General features: G+C 36.5%; 1 pseudogene; it reads right to left on the minus strand.

Annotated features, from left to right (window-relative positions):
- Window positions 1-7,134: 7,134 nt before the first annotated feature.
- On the minus strand, window positions 7,135-8,838 carry LOC149254435 (putative pre-mRNA-splicing factor ATP-dependent RNA helicase DEAH5 pseudogene; annotated as a pseudogene).
- Window positions 8,839-9,418: the final 580 nt, after the last annotated feature.

A 9,418-nucleotide genomic window follows, 5' to 3' on the forward strand; every position in this document is an offset into this window, starting at 1 on the left:
ATGTTTACTTTAGTTCAGCCTTTATGAAAATACATCCAAAATCATTGATATTAAACTTAAATAACCAAAGAATTAAAATAAAGCTTGTGGAATGAAATCGAAAATTAAATTATTGAAAAGGAAAAGGAGCTATGAAATGAAATTGCAAAATTATCTAAGATCACACTCACACCAAGCAAACTAAAATGCAGCAAAAGAAAGTTAAGAGGTTTGGGGCAACGGACTGGCTGGTGGGCCCAACCATCTAGCTCGTTGCCCTTGCAGCGATTAAGTCACAATCTTCAGAACAGTATGGAGAAACAAAATTACTCAGAAGTGATTGCCAAATAAACTCATTTCAAAGTAGAAACCAGAATTCATAATTTAATGCCAAAGAAATTCATTTCAGAAGTCTTGTTACAAATTCATAAAACAATGTTGCGTTGGTTCTAGTGGTCCCCTCGAGGGATCATCCCACTAGTGCACAACTCCTCCTTTCCTGTACAGCATGATCGATTCCCTCCTCCTGCAAAAAAATGATTTACATAATACAATCTACCATATGCAAAAACCAGCCTTCACACCTACGTGACTCCTTCCTTTTATAATGTTCTTTCATGATAATTTTGGCTCTATTCCTTACCAAACAACATGGATATTGAATCCTAACTGATATTCATCAATATAATATCAATACAACCATTTACCCATTGAAGGAATGAAGATTGGGCACGAATTTCCCAAATCTGACATTTTTCTACAATTCTGGAAAAAAATGGTTTTTTTTAACAAAATGCCTCCAAATTAGTCTACGTATCTCCTCCACCATTACGAATTTTGGAAAACTATCTGGACGAAATATATATTTTTATATTTTCAACTATAACCTCTCTCATAATTTTCTGGTTCAGATCCATTGCCTCGGAAATTGTGCCAGAAAATGACTGTTTGAAATCTGAGATGCTAAAATTCTGGAAAAACATTCTACTTGTAGAAAACTGCCTCAAAGACCGTTATGTAACTTTTATATCATTACGAATTTTAGAAATCGGTTGGAGCTTTTGTCCATTTGCTATACTGGGACCAAAACCCATGTTCCAGAATTTCTCTATTCACCTTCACTTGCACAGAAATTGAGGCGAAATTTGGCATTCTAGAAACTATTGCGAATTTGGGGCTGAGGCGTTAATTATTGCCTAAACATAAATCTATATGAACTGGGTGTATTTGAGCTTATTTGGAAGTGTTCAAATACCATTTTGAACAAAAACATCTTTCATATTTCCCTAGAGATGTGTCAATGTATGAAAGCCCCAAATTAGTGCAGGCATGTTCGTGGAGGCATGTTGGTGGAGGCATGTTGGTGTAGGCACAACTCATATAGGAACTGCTACTATAGGAATGTTAGCACCTGCCACAAAAGAGATTGACGTTAATGACATTTTCACATTAAATTAACAAAACAAGAAGAGTTCATAGATCAAAAATTGTCAGCTCTAAATGCCTCTAGATAATAACTTAATAATGTGCAAAACGAATAATAATAATTATAGTCACTTAGTACAGGCATAAAATTATTCAGTTAAATCATGAAAACTTGTATAAAATGGAGGCTCAACACTCCCCCATGCTGACCTTCTTGCATGTCCTCATGCAAGCCAAACCATAGGATTATAAAATCATGGAAGAAGGCAGGGGGAATGTTTAAAGATCATACTATGCTTCCCAATAAAAGTGTCAGCAAAAATCTCCACAAGGAAATATTAAGATATCATGGTATGTCATCATTTTTAAAGCATTCATTAAGTCTGCAACATCACTATTACAGTGCCAACTAAAACCATGTTACATCCCTTAAGAGAGTATCAAGTGCATGAATGATAAAATTACAACAAGATCAAGTATAGGAAAGCAATGCTTTGTACCATAGATTGTGGAAAAAGAATATTGCACCTTTATGATAGACATCACATACCTGTTGTCCTATTTCAAATGAACTCCCCACTTGTCATAGATTCCAGAGCTGTTATTTATGTCGAGAGTCTTATTAACAATCATGATAAAAATCAAATCTTTGTTGAAAATGTGAAATTTCAAAAAAAATACCATAAGATTCCTACACCTAATACAACACTCCTGTACCTAGGTCACATAGTGATTATTTAGAGGTAGCCACAATCAATCCACATTATTGTCAATCAATCACCTGGTGAGTAATCATCACTAAGTAATTTATCACTCTAAATACCATAAAAATTTAGTGAGTTATGATACCAGAAAAGGGAGATAAAAATATAACAAAATGACACCTTCCTGGACCAATCAAGAATATTGAACACTCTAAATTTTGTTGTCATCCAGATGCAAAAAAAAAATGAAATTCTTCTTAATTCAATACAAAGAATTACCTTCACTAAGGGTACCACATCATTAAAGATTCCTATTTTTTGAAATATAGAACTCAAAGCATATGCTCAAATCATCATAAAATGATTATCGAATAATTAAAATGATGAGTTTTGTGGAAAGAGAAAGATAATTGAGTAAATCATATTATGCAGTTAACTTTAATACCACAAACATGGCCCTGCTACCCGCAAGTGTCAATAACCTTAGCAGGGATGTCTTTTAACCTTGCAAAATGCTTATGTCCCACTTACTAGATATAGATTCAGAGTTATATTATTTAATTTTAGCAATTAGATGAAGGCCACTGTCCTAGCTTGGTAACCAGCTGATGGCAGTGCAACTCACAAGAAATAACACAGATGAACAAGCCGGCTCTTGATGAGACCTCGTGTCTTCCAGCGTTTTAGCTGAAAGCCATTACTCTAGCTTGGTGACTAGTAGCAGTAATGTCATGCATGTTCGGTCTCATGATCATGGTAGGTCGGCTCATCACAAGACCTCCTATCCTCCCCTAAATAGTTTTTGTAGACTCTGATTGTAATTAACTTCAAAGGTTACTTAATAAGTGGGGAGGCAGATCTACTCCTTAAGAGTACGGGATGGCATGAAAAGTTTTTAATGACTAATCATTACTGGCTAGTTCCTCTACCCTAAAGACTTATTAAAAATATCCCAGATAATGATTGAAAGATTCTTTAAGTTAATAATGCTAGTGTTCTCATGAATAGCTTATTATGATCTTTACAAGAGTGGTCCACCATAGGGGTCTCTCCAATAGTACCTTCTAAGGGAAATTGAAAATATATATCTCAGATGACAACTTCATTAGAGTGGTTAATCATGGTTACTTTTGAAAAATCATGAGGTATTAGGGTGAATCATACTCAACAAGATTTGTCATAGATGTGTGTGTTAACAACCAATGTGGATCAAAAGCAGTTTCAGTGGCTATGCTTTGAAAGTCAAAACCCTAATTGCATTGTTGTAACAACTTTATTCATGGAATTTCTTTATTCTTCTACCCTACTCTACCCTAAGAAGTGGAAGACTCCCTTTTAAGTATAGGAGGACTTCCAATGCAACCAAGTGCACAACAAGAGGATAATCATATTCATGTTCAAATTTAGAAAGTATATGTGAGAAAATACCAGAACATGAGGTACCAACTGCATTAATTGATGTGATGCTACAAATTGTTGAATGATAAGGGAGGGATGAATACTGATAGTCATCTGAAACCAAGATTCTATGGGATCCATATACTCTTGGTCATTTGATTCATGGGCAACATCTGGTGCATCATGCAAATCCTCCAATTTTCTTTGTTCATCCTCTAAAGTGCAGGCTAGATCAGGTTGGTGTTCTTCAATCTCTACTTCTGATGGCTTCTCCTCATCAAGCATGATCCATAGCTTCTCGATCTCCCTAGGAAGATATTCTAGTTCTTCATGATTCTCTTCTTCCAGAGGAGTAGACCGATTTCTAATTGATGCCAAGATGTGTTCTTTTTGTGAAGCAGAGACCCCAACTTCTGCCAGAATTTGAGATAGTTCTTTGAATAACATCACACTTCTTGGCATTTTCTTTCTAGCTGGAAAGTCTTGTCAGCACTCATTTGCAGAAAGGAAAACCTGGCTTGTGAGTTCTCTAGGAATGTCGTCCAGTATGCTTCAGCAAGCAAGGGAAATCTCGTTTAATCTAGAAATTCAATTCCGAAGGAAAGGGAAAAACATGAAAAATCATGAGGCCTTATCCTACAACACCTCCCAGGCAACGACGCCAAAATGTCGACCTATATAAATGTAAGATTTACACCAACATTTAATTTGTCAATCTGGGTAAGTAAACTTAGAGGCGTAGCACAATATATGCCAGAATATGACCTCAGGGATTTGTTAAATGAAATCCAAAATCTTGCAAGAAATTCAAAAGGAACCTCATTCAGGAAAAATAAACAAGACTCTTTAAAGCAAAGTAAACACACTCTGGGAATCAATTTTTGGCTCCTCTTCTGGGTTGAGTTGACTCTTGCAACAAGTCTTCCTCAATTGTTCAGGGGACAAGGGAATGTAGGCCCCATTCAAAATAAAGTGATTCAAGAAATAAAGAATGAAAAACCTCTTAAAAGTTACTGCAATGTTGCGAGCACGAAACTATAAATCACACGACAACTTCATTCCAACTAATCTAAGGAAAGAATCAAGATAATAATGCACTGCTTCTCTTAATGACAATTCAGTACTTTAGTTGTAAGAGAAATATGCAATAAGAACCAATATATAATTTGTGTTGTTTACCCTAATCTTATTAAATACTTCCTTATAATATATGCATCATTTAATTATAATGAAGAATTATGTGAGCGTTTTGTCAACAAGATTCACAATATTTCCTTACGTTGATCCTAGCATTTTCTTGCAAAAGTGTAGGAATAAATGTTTTTCTGCAAAAGTGCAGGAATCAGTCTCATATAATATTCAAAGGCAATCATGAATACATGTTAAGTTAAGTTAACCAAAATTCTTGCTCAGCAATTATTTCACCATTGCGTTCTGGAAATAAACTTTGTCATGCAGCAATGAGATCAGGGTAAATATTTGTAAGAATAAATAAGAGACGCAGTTAAAACATTCACCATTTACTTTAGTTTAGACTTCATGAAAATACATCCAAAAGCATTGATATTAAACTTAAATAACTAGAGCAGTAAAATCAAGCTTGTGAAATGAAATTGAAAATTAAATTACTGAAAAGGAAAAGGAGCTATGAAATGAAATTGCAAAATTATCTAAGATCACACTCACACCAAGCAAAATAAGATGCATTAAAAGAAAGTTAAGAGGTTTGGGGCAATGGACTGGCTGGTGGGCCCAGCCATCCAGCTCATTGCCCTTGTAGTGATTAAGTCACAATCTTCAAAAGAGTATGGAGAAACAAAATTACTCTGAAGTGATTGCCTAATAAACTCATTTCAAAGTAGAAACCAGAATTCAGAATTTAATGCCAAAGAAATTCATTTCAGAAGTCTTGTTACATATTCATAAAACAATGTTTCACTGGTTCTAGTGGTCCCCTCGAAGGATCATCCCACTAGTGCAAAGCTCCCCCTTTCCTGCACAGCATGATCGATTCCCTCCTCTTGCAAAAAAAATATTTGCATAATACAATCTACCATATGCAAAAACCAGCCTTCACACCTACGTGACTCCTTCCTTTTATAATGTTCTTTCATGATAAGTTTGGCTCTATTTGTTACCAAACAACATGGAGATTGAATCCTAATTGATATTCATCAATATAATATCTGTACAACCATTTACCCATTGAAGGAATGAAGATCTGCCACGAATTTCGCAAATCTGGCCTTTTTCTACAATTCTGGAAAAATTGGTTTTTTTTTAACAAAATGCCTCCAAAGAAGTCTACGTATCTCCTCCACCATTATGAATTTCAGAAAACTGTTTGGAGGAAATCTAGATTTTTATATTTTCAACAATAGCTTCTCTCATAATTTTCTGGTTCAGATCCATTGCCTCAGAAACCATGCCCGAAAATGACTGTTTGAAATTTGAGATGTTAAAATTCTGGAAAAACAGTCTACTTTTAGAAAACTGCCTCAAAGACCATTATGTAACTTTTATACCATTACGAATTTTAGAAATCAGTTTGAGCTTTTTTCTATTTGCTATACTGGACCAAAACCCATGTTCCAGAATTTCTCTATTCGCCTTCAGTTGCACGGAAATTGAGGCGAAAGTTGGCATTTTGGAAAGTGTTGTGAATTTGGCGTTGAGGCATTAATTATTGCCTAAACATAAATCCATACGAACTGGGTGTATCTAAGATTATGTGGAAGTGTTCAAATACCATTTTGAACAAAAACATGTTTCATATTTCCCTAGAGATGTGTTAATGTATGAAAGCCCCAAATTAGTGCAGGCATGTTGGTGGAGGCATGTTGGTGCAGGCAGAGCTGGTGCGGACACAACTGATATAGGAACTGCTACTATAGGAATGTTAGCACCTGCCACAAAAGAGCTTGACATTAATGACATTTTCACATTAAATTGGCAAAACAAGAAGATTTCATAGATCAACAATTGTTAGCTCTAAATGCCTCCAGATAATAACTTAATAATGTGCAAAATGAATAATAATTATTATAGTCACTTACTATAGGCATAAAATTATTTAGTTAAATCATGAAAATTTTGATAAAATGGAGGCTCAACACTCCCCCACGCTGACCTTCTTGCATGTCCTCATGCAAGCCAAACCATAGGATTATAAAATCATGGAAGAAGGCAGGGGAATGTTTAAAGATCATACTATGCTTCTCGATAAAAGTGTCAGCAAAAATCTCCACAAGGAAATATTAAGATATCATGGTATGTCATTATTTTTAAAGCATTCATTAAGTCTGCAACATCACTATTACAGTGCCAATTAAAACCATGTTACATCCCTTATGAGAGTTTTGAGTGCAGGAATGATAAAATTACAACAAGATCAAGTATAGGAAAGCAATGCTTTGTACCATACATTATGGAAAAAGAATATTGCACCTTTATGATAGACATCACATACCTGTTGTCCTGTTTCAATTGAACTCCCTGCTTGTCATAGATTTCAGAGTTGTTATTTATGTCCAAAGTCTTATTAACAATCATGATAAAAATCAAATCTTTGTTGAAAATGTGCAATTTCAAGAAAATTACCATAATATTCCTACACCTAATACAACACTCATGTACCTAGGTATGCAGTATCAATTTCCTCATGTCTCATTAAGAAAAGAAGAATATCACCTTCCGGTTTTGTCAAGTGAATCTGCATGACCATGATCAATGCAACATCCAAATAGTCACTCTCCGGCTGCTTGGTATACAATATCTCTATGGGATAAGTCCTCCCTAGGATAGTGAATATATTGCAGTTGAAGAAATATCCTGAGAATTTCTCAGCGTCCAGAGTGGCAGAGGTGACAATTAACTGAAGATCAGGCTTGCGTCTAACCAACTGCTTCAGGAGCCCAAACAACACATATGTGTGAATTTTCCTCTCGTGGGCCTCATCAAGCATGACTACTGAATACTGAGATAGTTCTTCATCAACTAAAATCTCTCTAAGAATCATACCGTCAGTCATGTACTTAATCACAGTCTCTGGCCCAGTGCAATCCTCGAAACAAATGGCATACCCAACCTCCTCCCCTAAATGACATCCAAATTCCTCCACTACTCTTTTTTCTACAGACATAGCTGCCACTCTACGAGGTTGGGTATAGTTGATCTTACCTCTAGTAGTGTAGCCTACCTCTGCCAAATATTGGGTCACTTGAGTGGTCTTTCTGGAGCCAGTCTCCCTAATGACAACCAAAACTTGGTTTTCATTCACTACCTGGATCAATTCCTTCTTTAACTTGTAGATGGGAATGCCCTGCCTCTATTTCGGAATCGAGATATTTTCCCGTTGTCCGAATTATGGTGCTTTTCCAAAATCATCCTTCTTCCACTCAAGCATATCATAAGCAGAAAGCCCCACCCCTCTCAACTCCTATGCAATATGCCTCTCACCTATCTCTGGCATTGGATCCTCCCACGGTCGATTCAAATCCTTAGGAATGGAATCAAGCATGGTGCTCTGTTGTTTTTCTCAAAACTCCCTTCACTCCTTTGCAAGTGCTAACTTCATCATCACTTCTCTCTACAGTGAACCATCGGGATTCTTCATAATCTTCACAAGTGAAACATCGATCGAGTAATGAGTCTGCCCCTGCAGGAAAGTAGGCTCATCCTCATTCAACTCGATCTCGAGCTCCTCCTCAACAGTACCCTCGTCTTGGTAAAGCATTCCATCACCATATTCGTCATACATAGGATATTCCCTCACATCCAAGACCCCGAATGCAACCAGCTTCTTTGCTTCCCACTTCTCGGGAGAGCTCATTCTCTTCAGGGGCCTCCAGGAAGGCATGTTTTCCTCCTCATCCACAATGGTGATACCTGAAAGTCTGGTCCTCTTTGTGGGAGGCTGATTGGAACTAAGAGGATTGGCCCTCAGAGCATCATCATCGGTGCTTTTCTTCATTGGCAACAGGTCCTCACCAGTTTTTTGATCAACATCCCTCAAGGAAAGGCTCATTTTCTGTCCCGATATAGAAATGACTTTGACCCAAACCTCCTGATCTCTCTTAATGGCTTCCTTTGCATTAACCACCCTCCTGCTTGCAATCTGTGAAATATGGACCAAACCCTCTTTCCCTCGAAAATCATTCAACTGAACAAAGCACCCTGTATCCATTACCCTGGAAACCCTACCCTGATAAACCCCAAATAACTCAAGCTCCTTATTGTAGTTGTTATGCTCCTTATTGTAGTTTGGTCTAACAAAGGGCCTACTTGAGTACCTTGGAAATGGAAGGTTGTGAAGGAAGTGACGTCTCCCCATGCTGAAAAAATAAAATATTCACCATGTTGAAGAAGGTCGTGGACATTAAAGTTGATAAAACTAGTCAAGAAGAAATCATTTTTGGTCCTCTGTTTGAAAGTGATTTTTAGGTCCCTATACTACTAGTGTAACCCCTTATTGTTATTATAGTACAACCCCTTATTGTATTATTATGCCCATATAGTCCCTATGTTGTTATTATTATGCCCAATAGAAGCCCACTATTGTTATTGTTCTGCCCCTACAATATTATTGTTATGTAGGCTCTAATTGTATTGGGACCCCTTAGACTCCTATATATAGAAAGGAGCTCTTGGAATTTGTATAATCCAAGAATTATTCATTTTTGTAATGTAAATTAGGTTCCCCCCTTGAAGAGGATGATTTTGAAGTCGTTGATCTATCTTTTCTATCTTTTTGTGAGCTCGTTTCATAACATTTGGTCTCAAAGCTTTAGATTCTAGGGTTTCCCTGCTCCAAATAGGTCATCGTGGAATTTTTGATATAAATTTTTCGATGTGAAGTTTAGGAAGCTAAAAAAACCCCATTTGATCTCAAATAGTTCTGAAATTTGGGTCCG

Source organism: Pinus tabuliformis, chromosome 7 (genome assembly GCF_031772625.1).
Source record: "Pinus tabuliformis cultivar Carrire ecotype Pingquan chromosome 7, CPIR1, whole genome shotgun sequence".
Taxonomy (NCBI): Eukaryota; Viridiplantae; Streptophyta; class Pinopsida; order Pinales; family Pinaceae; genus Pinus; species Pinus tabuliformis.